Here is a 25,845-nt window from a genome sequence, read left to right as displayed (position 1 = left end):
TAATAAAGTAGACATTAAGTGTAGCAAAAGTTATTATCAATATCTCATAAGTAAGTAGTAAGAAGTTCAAAATATTTAAGCAACTTGACCTTCTTCTTGTATTTACCATGGATGTGAAGAAAAAGTTTAAATAGAAACATTTTGACTTCAAGTCCAAAATTTTCTTTATAATACTTCATAAACTACGTTTGGACTTGTGTATCTCTTATCATTACTGTATTACCTGATTACAAAGTGCTAATGCTAAAGTATCACATTATTATAAGAATTTAGAATTTTCTAAACGACTGTATGTAAAATTCTCTCTTTAGTGTAATTTTGGAGAGCAGAGGCCAGTTTCCTTATTCCCTCACATACATCGATCATCTTGGGTTGTTGTTACAAAATACCACAGATTGGGTGGCCTAAACAAGAGAAATTTAATTTTCACAGTTCTGAAGGCTGGAAACTTGGGATCAAAGTGCCAGCATGGTTGGGCTCTGGTGAGAGCCCTCTTCCTGGTTTGCAGATGGCCACCTTCAGGCTATGTCCTCACATGACAGAGAGGGAGAGAGAGAGAAAAGCCTGTTCATCTCTTCATCTTGTAAGGCCACAGATTTTACCAAATTGGAATCTCACTCTTATGACCTCATTAACTGGAATTACCTCCTAAAAGCCCTATCTCCAAATACAGCCATATTAGGAGTTAGGATTTCAATGTAAGAATTGGAGAGGGGGGCACAGTTCAGTCCACTGCACCACATGACCAAGCTTGGAACATACACACTACAGTTAGTGAGCAAATATTCACTGATTTTAATTTTAATTCATTTAATTGATATCTGGTCAAGGCAGACCTATGGGGAATCAGTAAAGAGAGAGGGATACACACACACACACATACTTCAACTCACTTAATCCTGATGATTAATGGAAAAGAATTAGAGATTGAAAACCACTGAAACATTACTTAAATTTCAAATGGTTATAAATAAAGCTTTTACAATTAAAAGACAGAATGATTGCCAACTCTCATTTTGGCTGGAAGGCTTAGACTTACTCAAAACTTGAAAATCTTGATGGCTCCAACAGTTTCATACAAATTATCTTCAGTAAATAATATTGATTAGAAAGAAAAATCATGATCAACGTAGCCATGTACATAATTTGTGTTGCATATACTCAGTTGCTTAAAAATTCCTGTACTCTAAACAATGTTATTTTTTGAAATGAGTTATGGTGCTAAATATATGTTGGAACTGGGGACTTTGTGGGGGGACTAATTCTCAAAATTCTCCTTCAAATAGCATTACAAAGACGTGACATAGTTTGGTATTACAATGGAAATCAGTGTTTACTCTTCACCTGTTAAGCTGCTAATGTTTCGCCTAAAAAATACACTTATTCCAACATGGCACTGTCATGACAAAGCCAGAACAGAGGAATTCTAAACTCATTAACTTATGGAGGGATGGCATTTCTTTTTACTTTGCCAAATCAAGAAGAAGCAAATAAACTTAAAATTTTACTATTGGGAAAGATTGACCATTGCTTTGACCTGCTTTGGTAATTCAGATGCTCCTATGCAAATGCTCCTGTGGAACTGTGGAAAATATGTCGAGCACATTGTAAAAATAAGGGGAAAAAATCTCAAGAAAATTAACATTTTTTAGCTATTAGATACAGTCATTAGCAATATTCAGAAATATTCCGACAGCTTTCACTACAATTTCCTCTTCTTCTGTTTAAAAAAAATCTACTCTAAAGAAATATATTCAGCTAGGTTATAATTAACGTGGCTGTCAAAAGATATTATATATCATCCACTGCTTACCATCCTAAGGTAGACAAAGAGTAGAAGTAGTATTGTTCTCTGTCTAATCAGGTCAAAGCAGTGGCAACTTTAATTAGAGTTATTGTCAAGACACTGCCTGAATTCTTTAACAGTAAACTATGTCATGTTTGCTCCTACATCTTTTATTTTAACCTTGTTGAAGGAGGGGAAATTTTTTTATTTATAAATTGGCAAGCCTCTTATTATATGAGTCCTAACAATACCACTTCTTATATTTAGCAACCCGTGGCTAGCAGCTGACCTACCAATTCTACCAGAAAGTTAAGTCTAATGAGTTTATTTTAATAATGTATCAAACAACTTGACTTCATTGCGTAAGAGTCATGGAAAATGCAGCTAAAATATTTGTGGAAAAAAATTTTCCTATACAAACTACCATATTCTAGAGAAAAATGCATTTTACAAAAATGCCAAATAATTAATTAGAAAAATGATTTGGGCTTATAACTGAATGCTTCAAGCTTGCAGGAACATTTATCATTTAAACTGGCTGTGAACATAAACTCTGTCCTGATTTTTCTACTTTTTTTAAAGTATGGTACATGACTTTCAACAAGAAAGATATTTATATACAAATAAATGTCCCTTTAATTGAGAAAATTATAGATAATTCTGTATTATTTTTAGATAGATTGACCTCTCAAGTTTTTATACATTCATTATCCCTGGACAATTTTTGCTTAGGAGAAAGATTCAGAATAAAATAAGAAGCTTATCTTAATACAGATAAATCCAGTTCATGAAAATGAATATAAATTATTTTGTCCTTTTTATCATATGTATTGTTTAAAAAATGAAGAACCCCCCCCTTTTTGGCTGCTAATTTATCCATTTTAGTTATGTTAATTTTCCAGGAAATTATGCTCACCTCTTTAAGGAAACATTTCTTGTTACACACTGACTTTCAGGTCATGGCATATGCAGCTTAAGATAATAAGACTAGCAGTTACTTTTCTATTCTGACACAGTAGTCCAAGCACATTGTGTTGCATTTAATGAAGTAGGCCATTGCTGCCTTTAGGATGTAGTCAGGCAGTCCTTGACTTAGGTGGCTTAACTGTCCATTATACACAAATAATCAACCAAGAATGACCAGCGGCCTCTGGAAAATCTGCTTTTGTCTCCCAATAGCCTCCTTTTTATTATTTTTTCCTACTCTTTCCACAAGACAATGCCTGGTGTGATATGTTTCCTCTCTTCCAATGTACACCCTCTTCCGGAACTTCCAGTCTTACCTCTTCTCTGGATTTATAGGGAACATTCACAATCATGGGCATGGACTAGATGTTGGAGGCTATAAAAAGCAAGAAAATGAGATAAGCTGCATCCCCATTAATTTTCCACTGCTGTCCTTCAGCTGCACCTGAGACCTGGTGCCGCCAAAGAACATGGTTCTGGCTCCTCAGTACATTCAATTCACATTGAATATTTATCTTCATAGGTATTGACAAATGTTTATTAAGCCTTATCTTTTTACTCCAGAATTACAAATCCCGCTCCACATCTTATGAAAAAAAAGGTACCTAGGGTAACCTAAAATGTAAAAGAAAAGAGAGGGAGAAGAAAGTGGAGACAGGGAAAAAGAGAAGGCGAGAAGGAGAGAGAGACAGAGAGAGATTATCTCCATTTTGAGGCAATCTTGTCTGACAATGAGTGACTATTCAAAACACGAGCAAAAAAAGTGAAATTATTCATTTCTCAAGGTCTTCAGTAAAAAGGAAATAATAAAAACTATCACCTGACCTGGCCAAATTGGAAAGATTTGGAGAAAGAGATCCTGTTCCTCCCTGTTCCTTCTTTGCAAGTTCAAAGCTCCTGATTTTCAAGGGTTCACTCCTCACTGGTCAGCATTCCCATTCAAGTCTTTCATTTTCTTAGACCCGCCGTCCTCTACCCTCTGCCCTGTGCATATCAGAGCACTGCCACCAAGAATCATTCTCTCCCTGACGGTGAGTGAGTGGGAAGGTGGGAGGCGTGGAAGAGACCTAGGTTCATTGACAGCGCAACCACTGTTTCCCACGCGCTGAGGTTCTGTGGTGCTGTGTGAGCAGCGCTGTACTTCTGGCATTTAGGAGGATAAAGAGGTATAAGAACTTAGCCAAGACAGATAAACTATTCCTCCAGACAAAATGTATATTGAATTCTAAGCACCTAAGTTACCGATTAACTTTTAGAAAACTTAATGATTATAAATTGGTCATTGTTTTTGAAGCTTCGAAAGGAATATGACAAGTTTATTGAGTTCCTCTGAAACCCCAGGCTGCTCATCTTTGAGAAGGCTTTTCTCCTGGTAGTGCAGAGCTGTGGGAAGAGAAGCAGGAACAGCACAGACCTCAGCTTGAAATTCTGCTTCCATCCTGCCCTTCTCCTCAGCCTGGAATCCATTCACCCATCCTTTTGTGAGACTTCTTTTTAAGTATCATTCCTGGTCATTGGTGTATATATTAACAGGACAGGCAATTTGTTAAAAAGCAGTGAGTCAGCTGGACTTTGTAAGCTTAAGTCCTTTGAGCAAGTAGCATTCACTTCAGCCAGAGCAGCAGGACTCTGCTGTTAAAATTTTTGAAAAGCAGGAGCTTAAAGTATTATATCTCAGAATGGAATACACATTTAAATAGAGATCGCAAGGATCAAAGCCATGAAACCAGAGAAATAAAGGTCTGTATCAGGTAACCAGTTAGAAGGTTCTTAGAGGAGACCTGCACAAAAACAACCTCTGCAGGTGAGGGGGAAAATTAATATTGAGTGCATTTGCAAAAGTCATCAGGGCTCAATACACACGAGGCTCATTCCATTATTTTCTCAATAAGTATTTCCTGAGCACCTGTGTATCCATAGTGAACACACCAGACATGGAGAATGCAATGATGAATAAGACAGAGGTCCAAGGCTGAAAGAATTTAGGATCTACAGAGGAAGAATACAGTCTGATAGCATCGGAAGTCAAAGCAGAAGGAAGAACAAGAGGACAGGAAATGCTGACTAATCCAGTTTGTGGGAGTACGGGTTGGATGGGAGAGGAAAGGGGTGAGTCCTGGAACTTTTCACAAGGAGAGAACTCAGCATTCTGTTTGTCTGTCCCAGTCCATTTATAGCAAGCCAGAAAAAGTGGGCCACTTCACCTGCAATATCACATCTCAAAGCCTGGTCAATAAACACAACTCTTTCTATTCAGACTTTCAAGGTAAATGTCTCTTTAGTAAACACGGACAAGCATATTTTAAAACCTGCATCATCAGGGAGTTGTCGTGTGAACCATAAGATGCGGTCACGGAAGAGAGGCACTCTTCCATTTAAACACGGCAGTTAAGCTCATGTTCTTTAGCTGCCGGTAGATGCGACCAGTGTCCAGGTTCTCGCCCTGTCCAAGAAAGAATTCAGAGACAAGATACGAAGGCTGAGACAGTAAAGCGGGGATTTATTAAAGGGTAGATAGTACTCTCTTGAGGGGAGAGCAGGCAGGCTCAGGTGAGCAGCTGCCCTGAGTTTCTTAGGCAAGTTGGTTACACACAGCGTAGAGATGGATGGGCAGAATATTCATTGAGGAGGGAAGGGATTTATGGGGAGGAAAGGGTTTGGGGTCCTATTTCCTGATTTTCATTCCAACTTCACCTTCCCAAAGGTGGGGAGGGAGGTTTGTCCTTATTTAGTCTGGATCAGAAGTGCCATGGCATCAGTGTGTGATGGGTACTTCTAATCTGTTTTATTTGGTGAAAGGAATCTGCGATGCTGTTAATAAGATTAGACAATTTTATAAAGAAACTATTGAGCACAGGGAAATGTGGCACTTGTCAATCAAATGAGGGCATAATGAGCAAAAAGTTACATTTGGACACTGGAGATTTGTCAGATCTAGCTCAGATCTAGCTACCTGCCTGCTCTGACACTTCTGCTGCACTAGCCTGCAAGAACGACGGCACAGTTCTAGCTGGGAGGTCCTGTTGGCTTGTGTGCTTCACAGAGAGGTTGGTGGCAACAATCCTTAGCCACACAAAGTTTGAGAAAAGGCTAAAAGTGATTTATTTCTCCAGTGAGCTCACTACGAACTGCATTCATTCCCCTGGCAAAGCGAGTTAAACAGAGTGGTTTGGTTCTCAGCAGGACAACACACAGCTCTACCTCTCATAAGCTTTCTTGACACATTTTTTATTAGCATCAAAAGCCTCCACCAGCTCTAGGAACTCATCTTCCAGAGTAATTTATGAGTTCTTTCCCTTGATTTTTTTATCCCTCCCAAGGAACCCCCAAGCATTCCAGTTGCTGCCCACAGCCCACCCACCTCTGTTTTAATAAGAGATGAGAGAAGACAAGACATAAGGAGCATTTTCTGACTCTCACTATTTTGCATTAAATAAACACCAGGGTTCGATTTTTGCCAGACTCCTTTGTTACAGGAATTTGGCTCCATCCCAGCTCTAGTTTCTGTGGCTGAATCTTTACCCTGCTGTGTCCTCACCATGGTTCTCTGCCCACACAAGGGAGGCTCATGGAGAGACAGGAAGGAAGAGGGCAGGGCACAACCATTACAAGAATGACACAGCAATTAGCACCAAAATGGTGGAAGATTCAACTCCCAGTAGACCTTGAGCTTCAGTATACACTCACCGAAATACAATAGCTGCTAAATGGTCTTCCCACAGGTGCCAGGGCCGTTTTAAGGCTGATCACAAAAGGCCAAAGAGTGAGTGATGGCCCAGTTCCTGGGAATCCCAGCCCCTTCCCCCAAGGTAGATGGAATAATCCTCCCACTTATTAGCATATGAAGTTACCAAGCCCATAAAAACTAACCACCCACACACCTAGTGGCCGCTTTCTCTTCCGAGTGAGACGGACAGCACTCTGTCTATAGTGTGTGTAACTACTGTTACTTTAAATTGAGTACCTAACCCCACACCTCATGGCCTTTATCTTGCCTTCTGAAACAACCTGCACTCTGTCTCTAGAGTATGTATCTCTCTAAATAAACCTACCTTTACTCAACTGTGGCTCGCTCTTGAAATCCTTTCCTGCACAAAACCAAGGACTCACACTTGGTGGATCGTGTCCCAGGGACTTAGTTGAGACCTGGGACATGGCTATCCTCTGGCCCCACATTTTTCCTATGTCAACATTCTACTTTATAATACTACTCATTCAAAACCTTGAACAGAGCCCCACTATTTATTCACTCAACAACTATTTATTGAACATTACAACCCAGGAATTGTGCTTGGTGCTTGGGCTATAACCATGAACAAGACAAGGTTCCTGCCTCCAAGGGGCTTGCAATACTGTCTAGAGGAAGGCATAAAACAATGAATTATAAGATCACTTGAAAAGGTCAGTGAGAGAGGATAGAGTTGTGATAAGACCGTGGGCTTCAGTCCACTTTTTCTTTACTTTTGCTCAATGAAACTATACTCCCTTATAAAGAAGTAGCATACAGGTCCCTGCCTCTACTTTCTGGGGAATGAAATTCAAAAACAGGCCCTCAGAATGGAACATTGGGATGGATTTCTCCCTGTTCAGGTGACATCATTATCAGTGGGGCAGTGATAACATTTGTCATATGGTAGCATCACAATTATTAATTGGAATGAAATTAAGCTTTAAAAGTTAGTCATCAGGATATATGGCAGCTGTGTCACTTGAAAGGCATGGGGCAGGAATCATTTTAAGGAGTTTGAAGTGAACTGGCTTATGTTAACTGCAACGGAAGCCTTGTAAGAGGAAACTTATAAGCTAAGGGCACCTCACTTCTAACTTAGGAAATTATGAAATACCACGTTAGCAGATTTTGCAAATTTTGAAAAGACTGTCATCACTTGCAACTGCTTACTATTGAGAAAACCAGACCAGGATCTTACTTTAAGGTCTCAGAGCTGTAAAAGAGGCTGATCTTGGGACACCAAGTGATGATGAGACTGACAGAGGCCGTCATGAGCTGGGAATTATTAAATTCACAAAACCATACGGTTAAGTGGGCACAGTGGAGAGCCAAAGTACTACAATAAAATTGTATATTTGGGATTAAGTTGGAACAGGTCTGGAAGGAAAAAACTACTTTACATAAACAGTAAGACAGATAACTTGTCAACCATTTCTATTACACTGATGACTCTGCTGCAATTCACATCTACAGCTAGTGGAGGGAAGTGTTCCTTCAGGCCAAATGGCAGAGGAGAGAACTTGAGCCCAGTTCACAAGTTGCATTTGGCTGAAGGTTGGTGCTAATCAAAAATGGGTAACTGATACATCACGGCTTTATTTAAGTATAGCCTTAAAGTGCTTTGGTGATGAAGACGCAGTGGTCAGTGCTTCAGCTGTATGCCTATTGTCTAATTTGTATAGGGGGAGAGGTGACCTGAGGTAGTCATCCTGTTGCTGGTACATGAAGAGTTTATGCATTGATGTTTATACAATAAACCCAACATCAAGGGCTCTTTTTTTCAGCAAGCTACACTTTCCAGTATAAAAGACCTCTAATTATCATTTTTTCTTAAGAAAAGTAGCCAGCCATTTAGTGATGGGTGGATTATATCAAACACTCTACACTCTGAAGGAGACAGAGATTTGTCTTTACTGGAATTCACCTTTATTCCATCTATGTATTGACCTTTCTTACCCACAGTGCCCATGCCAAGAAAATATCCGGGGTCTCAGATGTCTTTGCCGCCAATTGAAAGGAGACCATGCACCAAGTTGTAGTTGGATGGAACTCAATTGTATTACCTATAGATAATCACTGAGACTTAATGTCTTGGTAGTTTATTTGCCTCTGCCTGTATGATCTGACCTTGTGCTTATAGCTCTGAATTGAACAATTACTCCATTTGGTTCTTGGACTATGCTGTGCTAATATGCAATATGATTCCATCTCCTTGGCTTGTACTGGTGCTTTTGAACATGTTTGACATTCCAATATTGCTTCATAAGAACTGACTCCTGGGTTTATTTTAGCCCTGTGATCTTTTACCTTATCTTATTACAAGCTAACAGTTTAGAGACTTCAAATAATGTCACATTACATACGTTAAATATTCTGCTTCCATTTTGAAAATAAAGTATAGACAGTTTCCTCATCTGTGAAATAGAGATAGTGTTTATTGATGTAAAGATTAAATGAAATCGTATATATGATGTTCTCAGAAGTTCTCAGAAGTATGCCTAGCATATATTAAGTTCTTGTAAATATTTGTATTATTATTCATGTGTGTATCATTCATAAGGAACTCAAAATAGGAATATTTGTGTATATACCAGAAAAAGTAAATGAATAACAATGAACTTCAACTTCTATTTATTCACTGAGGTTGAGACAGAGTAACCACTAGATAGATGATAGATGCAGGTGGATGATAGATAGATAGATAGGTAGATAGATAGATAGATTGATAGATACATGCCTAGATTTCCATTGAACTATTATAAACCTTAAATTTAGAACTTCTTAACTGCTGCTAAATTTTTTTTCTGGTACCCCATGGAAATGAATTATAACGCACTTGAACATGTGGTAAGATGTCAGCCCCAGTATGATTCCTAATCAGATGAAATAACTTCTACTTTTCCTGCCAAGAGGAGCCCTTACCTTTTTAAGAACACTACTTAATCATCAGGATACAGGTTATAGATCACTTTTCTTCCATGCAAGAAGTAGACTTCCGAGTTGAAAGAGGAATTGCTGTATACATGTTTTACGGCTTAACATTATCATATACCGAAGGACATATTTTGCTCTTAACTCTTTCTAATTGATAGATGCATGCAGAAAGGTATTAAATCTTTTCATATCCTGGAGTATTCTTAAATTTTTCATGCTTTCAAGGCTTTACATATATTATTCCCTCTTCCTGTAATATTATAAACTGTTTTTTCAAGACTCAGCTCAAATGTCACTTCCCTATGAGTGTAATTCCAAATTAAAGAGTAAAATTCAAAATCTTTGGAAAAATGTTGCAAAATCTGCCCTTAACTCCAACTTCTGCCCTCTCTGTCCCTTAACCCCTCAAACCATCATATCTTTACACAAATGTCACCTCAAGGGGTCCTTCCTCAGATACTGTTAGTATTAGTTTTCCTTTGGTTGCTATAAAAAATCACCACAAACTAGGTGGATTAAAATAATAAAAATGTATTCCCTCATGATTCTGAAGGCCCAAAAAGTCCAAAGTTTAAGTTTCATTTGACCAAAATCAAGATTTTGGCAAGGTCACACTCCTGCAGGAGGCTCTAATGGGGAATCCATTCCTTGCTTCTTCCACCTTCTGGTGGCTGCCAGCATTCCTTGGCTTGTGGCCACAAATGCCCAATCTTCAAAGCCAACATCTTCAAAATTTTCTCTGCCCCCATCTTCACACTACTTTCTGCTTTGTGTGTGTTTAATTTCCTGCTGCTTTGCTTTTGTTAGAATATCTATAAATGCATTCAGGGCTCATCCAGATAATCCAGAATAATCTTCCCATCTCAGGATCCTTAATCTCATCTGCAAAGTCTTTACCACATAGAATAACATTTACAAATTCCATTGATTAGAACTTAATATCTATGTGAATGATCACTCAGCCTGCTGCACCATTAGAAGAAAATATTATGACCTGGATTACCACCTGTGCTTGCTGACATTCTATATGACCCTCCTTTGCTTTATTCTTCTCCAAAGAAATTATAGTTAACTATCATACCTTATATTTTACTTATTAACCTTGCTTTTTCCTATCCCACTAGAATGTCAACTCCATGAAATCAATCATTTTTAAACTATTATAGAAGAATACTTATCACTTAATAGTTCCTCAAAAATATTTGTTGGAAAATGAAGGACACAAAGAAGGAATAAATGAATAATTATGTTACAAAATTTACATCTCTATTTTTAGTTATAGAGCCTTAAATTAGATCCTATAAGTAAATGCTATGGTAGTAAATATTCTAGCACTAGAACTGTTCAAAAAGATATTATACAACTCTTTTCTGAGAACATTCTCAAGGGACTTGTATGCCCAATAATAGTTAGGCAAGATATATATCCCTTCCAAACCAATTTGAGATTGTTAAGATATTTAATATTCCTAATATCACATAGGCTTCTTCTTCCCTTTTCATCTAGGTATTTTCACTTCTACTTGAGAAGTGAGTGATATTTGGTGGGTCCTGATTCACTAATTCATCTTATAAAATCAGTTATTTTTCCTTTTTCAATAACATTCAGTGGAGAGAGAGAAACAGCACATGCACAAGTGATGATTTTCTAAGGATTAACATTTAATTTATTATTAAATTGTGCCAAGCACGTTAGGTATCTGCACTGGGATTGATGGGGAAAGAAGAGCAAGGATGGACCAGTGCCAGGTGCTGGAGCCCAGGCAGTGTGAGGAATGCAACCATTTAGGAAGGATGCCTGGTTAAATGTCAGAGATGAACAACAGGGCAATTGAGCACAAGATACCAGAGCTTGAGGGGGTGAGTAAGCTTTTATGTAGGCTAGGGGTGCCCATGGAAGAGTGACAAAGCTTGAGTTAAGTGGAAGGGGCATCTTGGTGGGAAGGAGGCCAGTATGGATGTAAAGAGAGCTTCTTTGAAGTGGAGTTGCCTGACACAGATTGTTAAAACACAGAAAGTGAGGGCATTGTCAACACTTGGCTCTTGGTGTGGACTGTCAAAGCCTGAGGATAAAAAGTTTTTTCAACTAACATAGGGACAGTACATATATATTAAGCACACCTATATTAATGTTACTACAAATCAGTTATTGGAATTCACATCTAAACTGCACAGAAATATAAAAATTTCAAGTTCACTAAGGAATTTTATAAAGCATCTGCTATATAGGATAATAGCAATGCAAGATAATAGTCTTCTCTCCAGTTGATCATGAAACATGAATGACTGAGTTTTATACTCAACTTAAGCATTAGTGGTTCTAAAATGCATCCAAGTCATTAGTCAGGTATTTGGTAAGAAGGCACAAGAGTTCATAGTCCTAGGCATTGATTTTACCATGACACCGTGGGCAACGGAAATAAATTAGTACAGAAAAAGAGAATAGAAGGGAAAAGAAAAGCTTACATGATATATATGCAGCCATGAAGGTGAATGACTCAGATAATCAGAAAGTGCATCAAAAAAGAAACTGATATTCATCTACAAGAAGCGCAAGTTGCTAACATCTAAAACTGGAGCACTTCAGGATCTGCTTCATCTCTTAAGCCAGACACATTCACCATCTGTAGGTCCAAATCAATAACCAAGCTGAGAACATAATGGGCCTGATAAGGGAGGAAGGAGACTATGTATCAAAATAGCTGCCAGCATTAGCCAGTATTATTATAATTTAATAAATTATATTAAATGAAAATGGGTTAAACACTTCATTCAAAAAGCACAATTTGTCAGAATGTATAAAAAAATTATACAACTCTATCCTGTCTATAAGAGACACACTTCAGACTCAAAGACACAAATTGTTAAAAATTAAAATAACAGAAGAGAATATACCAGCAGCTACCTAAGAGAACAGAAGTAACTATGCTAGTATCAGACAAAACAGATTTTAAGGCAAAATTAATTACTAGAGACAAAAATGTACACTTCATAATGATAAGAGGAACAGTCCTTCAGGAAGATATATACCAATTATAGATATATACACCAAACAAAAAAGTCCTGAGATACATAAGCAAAACCAGAGAGAATTGAGGTAGAAATAGGCAATTTTACAATTGTAACTGAAGATTAACAGTTGCAGTTGAAAACTATAATACCCCACTTTCAATAACACATAGAATAGGCAAAAGATAAACAAGAATATAGAAAACTTGAACAGTGTATACAAAGGAAAACTAATGGACATTTATAAGACACAGTATCCAATAACAGCAGGTGTATCTTCTCAGGAACACAGGAAACATTCTCAAAAATAAAACATGGATGGAACCATAAAAAAGCCTCAATAGATCTAAAATAATTAAAATTATACAAAAAAAATGTTCTCTGACGACAGTGAATCTAAAGTGGGTATCAAAAACAAATGAAAATTTATGGAATTCACAAATATATGGAAATTAAACAAAATATTTCCAAATAACCAACAGATCAAAGAAGAAATCGTGAGGGAAATTAAAAAATAAATAAAAAACAATATACCAAGACCTATGGATGCAAAAGTAGTGTTCATAGGGCAATTTAAAGCTGTAAAAGTCTATATTCAAAAATAAGAAAGATCTCAAGCCAATAAGAAACCTTCCACTTTTTGTCAGGAATACAAGGTTAGTTTAATATCCAAAAATCTATCACTATAATATACCATATTTAAAATGTAAAGGACAAAACCATATCTAAATAGATACATAAAAAAGCATTTGACAGTATCCAGCAGTCTTTCATGATTAAAAACACTCAACAATCTAGTATAGAAGGGAATTTCTTCAACCTGACAAAGTGCATCTATAAAAACAAACAATTGCTGCTACCAATAAACTGCTTGCACACTTATCTTACCATGTCTTTGTATAGAATCCAAAGGACATATCATACAATTTATCAAATTTGGTTGCAAGTATAGGTATATCTGAAATATTTCTTTAAAAGAACCCAAATTTAAGGATAATCTTTCATCATAAAATCAAATACATACCAATGCATTTACTTCAAAACATTTTAAGATATCATTGTTGGAAATCAATTTTGTAATGAAACAAATTATTTAATATAAATACCCAAGTGGTCAACTTAGCCTTTTCCACTCTCAATAATGTTATTTTTGCTGTTTTATTGAGGATTGAAAGAATTAAGTGATTTGGACACAGTTAATTTAGAGCTGAGTACTTAAGATTTCTGGCACTAAACTTGGAGCAGTTCAGTTTTACTGCAGAAACAAACTAAATCATCTACCTTCAATTTTAAAAGTAATAACAACAAAAACAAAAGAAAAAACATGAAATCAGTCCTATAATATTGCTAAAAGACAAATGTAGAATTTTTTTGGACTTGCCAGAAAGCATAACTTTCCCCAATCAGATTATTTCTGTATAGCATTTCATATTTCAGTTTCACAATGAAAACATTAAGCGGTTATTTCTTTAGTAGAGACATTGTGGCAATTAAATTAAGTAAATGTTAAATTAAATGTTACATTAAAGCAACATTTTTTTTAAAAAAAAATAACAAATTGTAAGCATTCTTCCAATAGAAGAGTCAGTTTTGGTGCCATTACATTAAAAAAAACCCACTGACACAACTTTTTATTCTCTTGATTAAAAGCCAGCCATCCTCACTCTCTCTCACATTTATAGCACAGTCTACTGGACTTTGGCAAAGCTGCTGTGACCACAAACTGTTTCTTGAATCAGAGGTAATGAGCAGACTTGTGTGCCAATTCTTGAACAATGAGTTTGGTTTTCCAGCATTTCTGGAAGAAACTGTTAACCTTTGCCATTTTTTTTTCCCTCAGCTGTTGTTTCTCTGCAGTACTCACAGAATACAGATTTTGACCATCTGGGGTCCACACATAGAACAGTGTGAGGCATGACATGCCTGCTTGAAACAGATTTATCTCCTGTTTAGGAATGATTATAATAAAAATATGTAATACAAGATGTTATGGATTTAACTGTGTCTCCCTCCCAGAAAAGGCATGTTGATGTTCTAACCCTCAGGACCTCAGAATGTGACCTTATTTACAAAGGGAGTCAAGTTAAAGCGAGATCATTAGGCTGAGTTCTAACACAGGATAACTTCCTTACAAACGGGAAATTCAGGCAAAGAGACAGACACGTGAGGGAAGATGATGGGAAGACACAGAGAGAATGCCATCTACAAGCCAGGGAATGTCTGAGGCCAGCAAAAGCTAGGAGTGGGATTTGGAACAAATGCCCCCTCACAGCCCTCAGAAGGAGCCAACCCTGCTGACACCTTGATTCAGACTTCTAGTTTTCAGAACTGTGAGAAAGTAAATTTCTGTTGTTTATGTCACCCACTTTGTTACAGCAGCCCCAGGAAACTAATACACAAGGTGAGGTTAATTCACTGTACGACGTATGAACTTCATTTCAGGAATAATTCATTCTGGGAAGTACTTTACTATAGTTCCCTTCAGTCGGTATGATTTTGAATAAGATCACATTTCTATATTTGTCATGTACATTGACCTTCCCTGTCTACTCCTAAAATCTCCCATTCCTCACAAAGCAATAAAGGAATCAGTGAAGGCATACTATTTGAACAGGAATCTTTATTCACTGAAAAGAGTTAACAAAAAGCATTCACTCTGAAGAGTTCTTGTGGTAGGCAACCTTTACGATGGCTTCTAATGGTCCCTGCCTCACAGCATTTGTGCTTTTCTTAACCTCCTCCTTTTGAGTGTGGGCTCAATTCCAATAGAACATGGTGGGAGCGATGGGACATCACACTGAAGTTTAGATTGTAAAGACTCTGACTCCCATATTTGGTGCTTTCATGCTCCATCTGGATTGCTTAGACTGGGGGAACCTACCATGTTTTGAGGAACCCAATGTAGAGGCCTCTGCATGATGGGAAAGAGCTGAGGCCTTAACAGTGGTTTAATAGTCCACAAGGAATTGAATCCTGCCAATAGCACCTGCCTGAAAGCAGATACTTCAGCTCATCAAATTCTGAGATAACACAGCAGCTTTGGCCAACATCCCAGCAACAACCTCAGAAGAGATCACGAGCTCCACAGAGGCACCCCACTGAGTGGTATCTGTATTTTCTGACCCACAGACTACATGAAACAATAAATGATTGTCATTTCAGCTCCTAAATTTTAGGGTGATTATTTACACAGAAATATATAAATAATACAGAGCTAAAATAATTATTAAAGATTTTTCTCCCTTTGTGTGATATCATCATCTTTAGATCATTACATTACTTTTGAGATTTTATGGAAAATATAAGCAATGATAATGCTGAAAGCAAAAAGAAATGTGTGAGAGGACTACGTCTCTAAATTGTTAACAAAGGCTTAGTCTGTGGTTTCACAATTCCTTCTATCAGGTGAAATTTGCTTTAGAAACACATTTGCAAAGCTTCATCATGCATGCAGAGCACCTAAAATAACCTGCATGCATATTCTTCTTTCTAACACATACCTTGGTTCAATTTCTGTCAGATACTGAAAAGTTATTTTTTGTTGTTGCCATTGTTAACAGAATTGTGTTATTAACCTATGCATTCTATTGTGATATTAATAACGTTTTATTTGGTGTAAGAAATCTACAATGCTGTTAATAAGATTAGACAATTTTGTAAAGAAACTATTGAGCACAGGGAAATGTGGCACTTGTCAATGAAAGACTGGTCCAAAAAAACCAGTATTATTTCTTTTATACACTTTTTGGGGGGATTCCCCAAAATTTGTGCATTTTACTGGATAACAGGTGAAATAAATGTCTTTTATTATTCAATCCAACATTATCATAAATACATTAATTTTCTATTGTTGCTGTAACAAACTATCCCAAGTTCAGTGACTTACAACAGCAGAAATATATTACCTTAAAGTTCTGGAGGTCAGGAATATGGCATGGGTTTCACAGGACCAAAATCAAAGTCTTGGTAGAGAGTGTTTCTTTCTGAAGACCCTAGGGAGACAATCCATTTCCATGCCCTTTTCAGCTTCAAAAAGCTGCCTGCATTTCTTTCCAGCCTCTTCTTCCATCTTTAAAGCTAGCAACAATACAGGTCCAGCGGTTCCCACATCATCTCTCTCTGACCCATTTTCTGTTGTTGCATCTATGTCTGACCACAACTGGGGATGTTCTCTGCTTTTAAGGACTCATATCATTAGAATGAACCCACATGGATAATCCAGGGTAATTTCACCATTTTAAGATCTGTAGCCTTGATGACACCTATGAAGTTCCTTTGCCATGTGCAGTAACATATCCATATGTTTCAGAAAATAGGGCCTTTATTCTGCCCAGTGAATCATAATAATAGATGTCGGTATTTGCTTAGTAAATAATACAATAAATAATGTGCTTACTTCTGAAATTTCACATCAATGTATATACTCAAGAATGTAAAGACCTATGTAAATATTTAGGCATGCATACACTTACCTTGGTGTTCCACTTCAAAAAATAAAATTTAATAACACAACAAACATTTTATTTTATATAAAAGTACAATACTTTAAAGAAAGCAAGTTCTAATAAAATAGACTAAATTTCCAGCAACTTTAGTAGATTAAAAAAGAAAAAAACATTGCTATTACAAATAATTTTTGACATAACTGTAGCTGATTTTTTTTTCTAGTCACTGAAAATCATGAAGATAGTCATATTGATCAACATTTAAATCTGCTCTTTTAATAAGAATAACTGATTTTTAATGTAAAATTTTAAAAAAGGAATTAGTAACATTAAAATCATACCATTAAGTTATGTGGAAATGAATGTAAAAATACAAATCATTGTAAATAAGACTATAGGTGAAGCTCACAGTCTATTTTCCATTTTTTCAGGTAATATTTTTTGGACCATTAATATTATAACAACATAAGTTTAAGACAGATCTGCCAGTTTCTCAAGATAACTACTATGCAATATTCATGCTGAATTGAACCACAAGCTCATATTAGTTTCTCTGCAGAAGGTGACTGGTATTGAGGAAGTAACATCAAACACTTTATTACATTTATTAAATAAGCCTTAAAAAGCACATCAAGGCTGCTTATAAACTATCACCCTTCTCTTTTGCTCTAAATAAATGAAAGTATTCCCAGGACATATTCTGAAAAGTGCATGCATTCAAATTGTACTTTCTGAAAAGAAATATTTCCCTATAGCTTTAATCAAAATAATGTAAATCCCAAATCCACCAACATTATTAAGAGAATCACTGCAATGAAATCTTAATTTTATTTTTTGTGAAAACATGTGATATTTGTATGATGTTTTAATCAACTGATTATAGTAATAATTTCTTTAGTAATAAAAGGAAATAAAATAACACTTGGAGTAAATGCTAACTATTATTGAAATAAATTTAATTACATATGCACACATAGCTACCAAGAAGAATAAAAGGATGATTAATGAAAGATCTTTAACATAAAATTTAAACTAAATTTAATGAGAAAAATGGAGAGAAAAAGCTAGTTAAAGGGGAAAGGAAAAAGAATTCATATTTCTAAATTTTAAGGCAGAATTTTTTTACATTTCTAAAAAGATAGAGAAGGAATCAAATTACTGTGTCATTTATATTCTATTGGCTAGAGTTGAAGAGTGATGTAACATTTTATTTGAAATATCAAATATTTATAAATTCTAAAAGTTATATCATTTGAAAATTCTTTAAACATATGATTTTAAAATGTATGTATGACAAGTTCAAAATGCTCACAGGGGTTACATAGTTTTTAAAATTTTTCCAAAAAATGTTTAAGGTTATTACACTAAAATATATTTCAGACTCAGTTTTGAGTCATTAATTACAGACCTCCAATTGTCATGGTAAGTTTTCCAGTGAAGTCTCTACATCTTATTTTGCAAATTGCAAATCAGTGGAGATCATTAACCCTCAAGATAATGTTAAGATCCATTGACCCCAATTTTCATTTATCTTTTTCTTTTTCCAGTAGTTCTATTTGTAAGAATAGATACTTCATGAATTTTATTTTTCTTAAAGGTTTTTGAAGAAAATAATTGCTTATTTTTCATAGAATAAAATTAAATTAAGTTTACTTTGCAAATTACTGTAAGGATTCTTTATACCTTGCATAAATCTGTGATACATTTATGAGATCTTAGTGATGTTTTTTCTATATGTTGGAACACTTTTTTCTACTTCATCATCTTATTTGCTATTTAAACTGGTAAACATTGCTATTAATCATTACTGTTACCATTTAATCATTACTCATAAATTATTCCCAGTTTTGCTAGAGTAGACTAAAACAATAGGAAAACAGAATGATGTAGTTCCTTAGAAAAAAAGACACAAGTGATGTAAGTGACCACTACTTCCACATTTTTAAGTGTTCTTATTACATAGCCTGAAGCATTGCATCAGCTTTCCACAAGCCATTAAAAAAAAGGTTGGAAGCACGGTTATTTGTGGTCTGCTTTTCGGCTTTCATTGAACACAGTTAAAATTTACAATTTGTTATTTTCTGCTCTTATAGTCAAAGAAAAGTAAATTTTATCAGTAGAAGACATTTTACAATAATTAGATGAGTCAGAAGATGAATGCAAAACACAGAAAGCACTGAGCCTAGCCTAGATTCTACGGTTGGTGAAATCAATTATATAAATGAAATTTCAGACTATGTGCCTTTAGATAATGATGCCTTGCATGAATTTTCTCAAACTCAATGTGTGAAAATATATGTCTAAAAACAAAACAAAACAAAATGTGTCATCCTTTTTAGGCAGTCATTCAACAGAAAGAACTTCATCATGTGGTGTTTGGTTACAATTGCCTGGACCATCCCATTTTATTAAAAGATAATGAGACAGCATTCTTTCATCTTTATGATGAAATTTTAATTAAAATTTTATGATGAAAATATGATGTTTTTTTCTTTTTTTTTTATGATGTCCATGTGCCAACATTTACTTGACAAAGTTTGTAAGTGGACAAATGCTGAATTTAAGTGAGTACACAAACAGGCTAAAAGGAAATAGATAATTTAGGAATAAAATAAATAATCGGCAAAGTCATTTTAAATATTGTTTATAAATCTACAAATTAAAATGTTTTGCAGTTATGGAACAAAGAAGATGGCATGTTCTATGCAACAAAATTATGAGCTATCCAAGGTTTCAAAATATTTGTCAAGTATTTTGTTTTGATGATGCAAATGTAAGAACAAGAAGTAGAAATAATGATAAGCGAGTACTCTTTAGAGATGTGCTTGAAATTGGGAAGTGACGTAAGTTTCAGTGTCATGAATGAAAACAGAGAGGAGTTAGCTGCATTCAAAGGATACTTCATTTTGGAGGTGTATAAATTCGAAAATAGGAAAAAATGTTATAAATGTAATAGGTTTAAATTTAAATTTAAATAATCAGCCTGGGGATACTCACTCTGCTCTGAGTCCCACCCAGTAGAAAACTCATTCTGGCCCTCTTCTGGCCACATCTCACCCGTGGATCAAGGAGTTGACAGGGCCAAGGACTGGGTCCCTCAGCCCCAGAAAGCTCTTCCCAAACAGCCCAAACTTCTAAGACCGTCAGAGGTCTCCTCTCTGAGACCATTCTCTGAAAAGTAGATCATGTCATGCATGTCACACCCCAAGACTTAAGAATAACCAAGGAAAAGGCTGTCTGAGGGGGCGTGGATTGACTTAAATGCATGGCCTGGGTTTCAGTCTGTGTTCACAGGGTCATCCCTGGTGGACCTTGGAGCTGTGACTAGGAAGAAAAGGGAGTGAGGTGAAACTGTGTGCTAGCTCTGTCCACGTGTTACAAAGTCTAGATTCAACCTGTCCTTCCCAGTCTCCACAAAGGCGTATTTGTCAGGGTGTGATATTTATTGTCTTGATTTATAACCTTTAAGGATTAAGGCATTTGCTAGTGGACTTCCATTTATAGTTTTACTTTGAGATTCACAAATGTTAAGTGAAAACTCAGCGGAAAGAATCATAACACATACATCAAAAATATTTAATTTCTTTCCATTAGTCTCTTGACCCCTGTGTAAATATATCTACCTCCTTCTCAGGGAATAATTCTGAAAAATACTTTGACAGAGACAACCACAGCCTTTCTCCTTATACATTTCTACCAAGCAATGGCAATGGATGTTTGCTTGTTTAAGTAAGACAGGCTCTTGAAACTGTAATTTAGAGAAGAAAAGTGTTCTATACCTTTTCCAAAATGTCCATAAGTAGCCTCTTAAGGGGAAAAATTACTGATGGCATCTCCCTTTAAAAAAAAAAAAGTGTTCTGCTGCATGAAGCAGCTTGGTAGAGAAGACTGATGAAGGAGATTGAGGCAAGAAATGAGAGGAGGGAAAAGCAAAAGAAGAAGGAGAAATGGAGGAAGACAGAAAGGGAGAAGCTAAAAGATTAGATCTTTAACACTGACCTTACCTATGTCATGAAGTTACTAAATAATGGTGAAACAAGCAACTCACTTTTGAATTTCTCTAATCCACTGGTGGGGGTAAATTATTTTCAAAAAATAAACCAGGATTAAAAATCAAGATTCTTGGATTTCCAGCCCTGCAGTGATATGTTCTGACCTTGGACTATGTCATTTTAATTCTACAAGGCTCAATTTATAATCTTGTTTTTTTTTTAATATATGCTGATAAAAGTAATATATGCATATTCTGGAAAGTTTTGAAAATGAATAATGGTATAAAAAGAAAATATAAATCACCCACCTAGAGATAACCACTATTAACATTTTGATATATTTCTTCTATTCTTTTCTTCTAATGAGTGTGCCTGTTTACATCCTTTTCTTCCATTTAAACTTGGGAGCCTTTTCACATCTCCTAAATATTCCTTTGGAGTACCATTTTATTATATGAATAAATATGCCAACACACATTCTGTAATGTATTTATCCTTTCTCATATTTTGGACATTTAGATGGCTTCCAAATTTTTTACTGTTATATATAATAGTCAGATGAAAATCTCTATACGTAAATCACTGAGTTTATGATGACTTACTTAGGCTATATTCCATAAAAAGAGGATTAGAGAGTCATAAAATGTGACCTTTCTGACAAGCACTTGATAGGAATTCCCAAATTGCTCAAGCCTCAGTTTATTGGTAAAATGAGAAGCTTGCATTAAATGATTTCAAAGGTGCTTCTCTCAGCTGTAAAACTGTATGACTCTATGTCTTTTAGCCAGCTTACTATAGACTTCACATTAAGAAGTCTCTGATTCATTAATCATGTAATGTTCTCTGACACTTTATAATGATACCTCCAAACAATATTGTATCACTGCTATCTATATATTTTTATGCAGTGGATTGGAAGCTTGACTTATTAGTCTCCCTAAAGCTTACTGTGAGCCAAGGAATCAAGTCTAAATGGTCTATGTAAGGGTATGGAAGAAGCAAGACAGGGGACAGGGAAAAGCCGAACAAAGTTGTCATTGCAGGAAACATCTCAGGCTCAGTCTAACGTCACCACCTGCTAGAGGACTGACCCCATTCATTGTGCTCTAATCATTGCCTTCCCTTTCTCTCCAACTTCAGTTTTGTTCTGGCTCCAGCTGCACTAAATCTTTTCACTTCTTCAAAAATGCTTACCTCTTTCCTGCCTCAGGCCCTTTGCATATGCTAGGTCCTCTCTCTGTGAGGCTCTTCTACTTTTTACGTGGCTAAGCTCCTCATATCTCAGAACTCAGCAGTATTGCTATTTCCTCGTCGGTCACCTGGCATCTCTCTGTAGTAGATACCCACTGCCATGTGGCCTTTAGTGTGTCTACCTCATGATAATGATCATATTTTAGTGACTTTTTTGGTTCACTTACCTCCTTTTGTTTGGGGTTTTAACTTTTTATTTAGAAATAAAATAAAATTTATTATAGAATTATAGTAAACAGCCACTTTGAAGACACTTTGGCAGTTTCTTGCAAAACGAAACATACTTTTACCATATGATCCAGCCATGCTCTTTGGTATTTACCCAAAGAAGTCAAAAACTTGTATTTACACCAAACCTGCACACAGATGTTCATAGCAGTTTTATTCATAATTGCCAACACTTGGATGCAACCAAGAGGTTTTTCAGTTAGTGAATAGATCAATAAATTATGGCATATCCAGGCAGTGAAGTATTATTCAGCTCTAAAAAGAAACGAGCTATTAAGCCAAGAAAAAACATAGAGGAACTTTAAATGCATGTGATTAAGAATAAAAAACCAATCTGAAAAGGCTACAAATTGTATGATTCCAATTACATGACATTGTGGAAAAGGCAAAACTGTGGAAACAGTAAAAAAATGAGTGGTTGCCAGAGATTTTGGGAATGGTGAGATAAATAGGCAGAGAATAGATAATTCTTAGGTCAATGAAACTATTCTGCATGGTAGTATTATGGTAGATACATGTCAGACATTTGTCAAAAAACCGATGGACTGGAACACCAAGATGGAAGGTAATATAAAGTACACCCAATGGAAAGTCTGGACTTTGGGTGATAATGATCTGTCAGTGTAGGTCTGCCATTGTAACAAATGTACCCCTTTAGTGGGGGATGGTGATGCAGGGAGGTTGTGCAGGGAGTATATGCAAATTCTCTGTACTTTCTGCCCAATCTTACTGTGAACCTAAAATGGCTCCAGAAAATAAACTCTTTTTTTTAAAAAAGTTATTAGCATAGGACAAATAATTTCCACATACCCTTTAACCAGATTCCCCAATTGTCAACATTTTATCACATTTTACCTTATTATTCCCTCATCTATATTTATGCATAATTCTTTTCTGAACCATTTGAGAGTCACTTGCCGACCTGATGCCCCCTTATCCCTTCATAGTTCAATGGCTATTTCATACAACAGCACTCTCCTACACAACAACAGAACAATCCAATCAGGAAATTAACAATGATACATTTCAATCAAATCCATTTAAACATAACTGTCATTTTCCCCCATAGGTCCAGGATCTAATCCATCATCACATGCTATACCTGGTGTCATTCTCTTTAGTTTTATTCAATACAGAACAGGTCTTCACTCTTTCCTTCTCAGTTGCTATCTTCACATTTTTGAAATCTACAGGCCAATCACTTTGTAGAATGTCCCTCAATTCAAGTTGATGTGATGCTTCCTCACAGTTATGTCCAGATCTAGTATTTTTATCAGGAAAATCATTGAGGTGCTGCTGAGTTCTTTTCAATGCATCACACAAGAGACACAAATGCTGCTCTGTCCTATGGTTGGTAAGATTAACTTTTATCTCTGAAGCATGAGAGTGTCTGTAAAGTTTCTCCACTATAAAGTTAAAAATGATTTTGTACTTTCTAACTGGTAAATAATTGATAATTATTTTGTGAAATACATTTTGAGAAAATATATTTTTCTTTGTAAAAATTTTATCCCTTTGATTTAACATTGATTATTACTTGCCTGAAACAATTATTACTATGATAATTTCCAAACAATAGTTTCCTAATCTTGCCATTAATTATATTTATTCATTATTATTCCATTGTATAGTAAAGCATTCCCTTCTCCTTTTAAAATTGTATTTATGTACTTGTTTCTTTTTAAATCTGTATTTGTATGACCTTAGAGATTCTTATTTCATACAGTGAGTTATGATATGTTACTACCTTGCTTTATTTTGACGCTTAAATTGTCCCAAATTGGGTCAATGGAATTCTCTTCAAGCCAGTTTTTGTGTCTTTTTAATCTAATTTTTTTTGTGAGAGCCATTCCTTAGCTTCTGCTGTTCTCCCTCTCTAGTTCTGAAACAGCTGTTTCTCCAAAGAGTCTTGGTTTGTTTTAGTCGAGAATAGCATTTAAAAAACAAGGTCAAAGTGCTAAGTGTGAACATTGCTTCTAAGTTCTCCGAATTGACAGAGAAAGAAAATACATATGCTAAGTGAATATCTGCACACACACACACACACACACTTATTTGTATCTATCCAGCCATCGATAGATCCATCTAAAACCATGATTTTTCATGGATACCTCCAGTTCAAATTCAACAGGACAAGGTTTATTTTTGCCCCTCCTCCCCCTCCACGTCTGTGTAGTAACTCCTTTTCCATGAGAAACCTGGCTTTGCTTATCTTCAATCACTTTACATATTTATTCAACCTTAGCCCATGCTTGTAACCAATTTCCTAATAATATAAAGCTCTGCCAACCAAAATTTGTGTTTCAACCAAGGGGGGATGAGATAGACAGACAGATAGATAGCCCATTCTGGTGGGCTCTTCCCCACCAGAATGCATCCTTAATCAAGGTCATGGTAGTTTACCCAATACAGAGTTCACATAGGTGCTCAATTATATTTCTTAAATCAAGGAATAAACACTTTTACACACGTTCTAAAAGTCCATCATTACTCTGTGATGATTTCACCTGAAACAAGTAGATTTTTGTAATAATTTTACACAATAATCCAGTTTTCTAGTTGCATAGATACTTAATAACTTTTTACTGAATAATTAATAGAATTAAAGTTCTGATTTGTATGCTTATAATTATTTTTTGGCCACTTGTCTTACTTGTTTCCACGTATGCTTATAATTATTTTTTGGCCACTTGTCTTACTTGTTTCCACCCTTCCCTGGAAAGAATCAACAATTTGCTTAATATTCCAATGGATTCCAGTAATTTTATTGGAAAAAAAAGTATGTTTTTAGAGCATTTATTGGATTGCTGCAATATCCTGGCTATTATGAAATGGATCATCTACTGAAACATTGAGAAAAAGCCCTGGGGGAATTGCAGGATAGTCTAGAAAAAAAAAAGGATGAATAGCCAAGATAAGCAATTGCTACCATATCCTGAGCCTTGTCTCTATAATAAGTACTAAACTGGGCATTTTAGTTATACATCCCCTGTACAGTAGCTATATACGATTATATAAAGATGAAGAAAATACAGGGAGAGATCTAATAACCTGTACAAGGTCGCCCAGCAACTGAGGGACACAAGCAGAATTGAAACACAGGCACATCTAACTCCAAAACTGGTGCATTTAATACTCTCTTTGAAATAATAAAAACCACAGTGCCGAATACTATTTGCCAGATTGTGACAGGTAAAATCTTGTCCGTATCTTCTTTTGGACTCAAATCTTAACCATACTTAAAAAACCCTTTTTTCCTCAAGGCATTCACTGGAAAAAATCCTGGCAAGCCTCATAGAGAAAAACATAACTTAGGTTATAAATTTAAACATGGATGCAAGATTAATGGGAAAGGCAGACATAAGAGAAAGCATCACACGGGAAAGGGGTCATGCATTTGGAGCTTGATTAGAAGTGCCTGGAGCTAAATGCCCTTGGCCCAGCCCTAGTCACTCTTCATTTCAACGTGACACCTCAACCATACAGTTATTACAAAAATAGGAAA

Source organism: Camelus ferus, chromosome 2, assembly GCF_009834535.1.
Source record: "Camelus ferus isolate YT-003-E chromosome 2, BCGSAC_Cfer_1.0, whole genome shotgun sequence".
Classification (NCBI taxonomy): Eukaryota; Metazoa; Chordata; class Mammalia; order Artiodactyla; family Camelidae; genus Camelus; species Camelus ferus.
Note: the sequence above shows the minus strand (reverse complement) of the source record.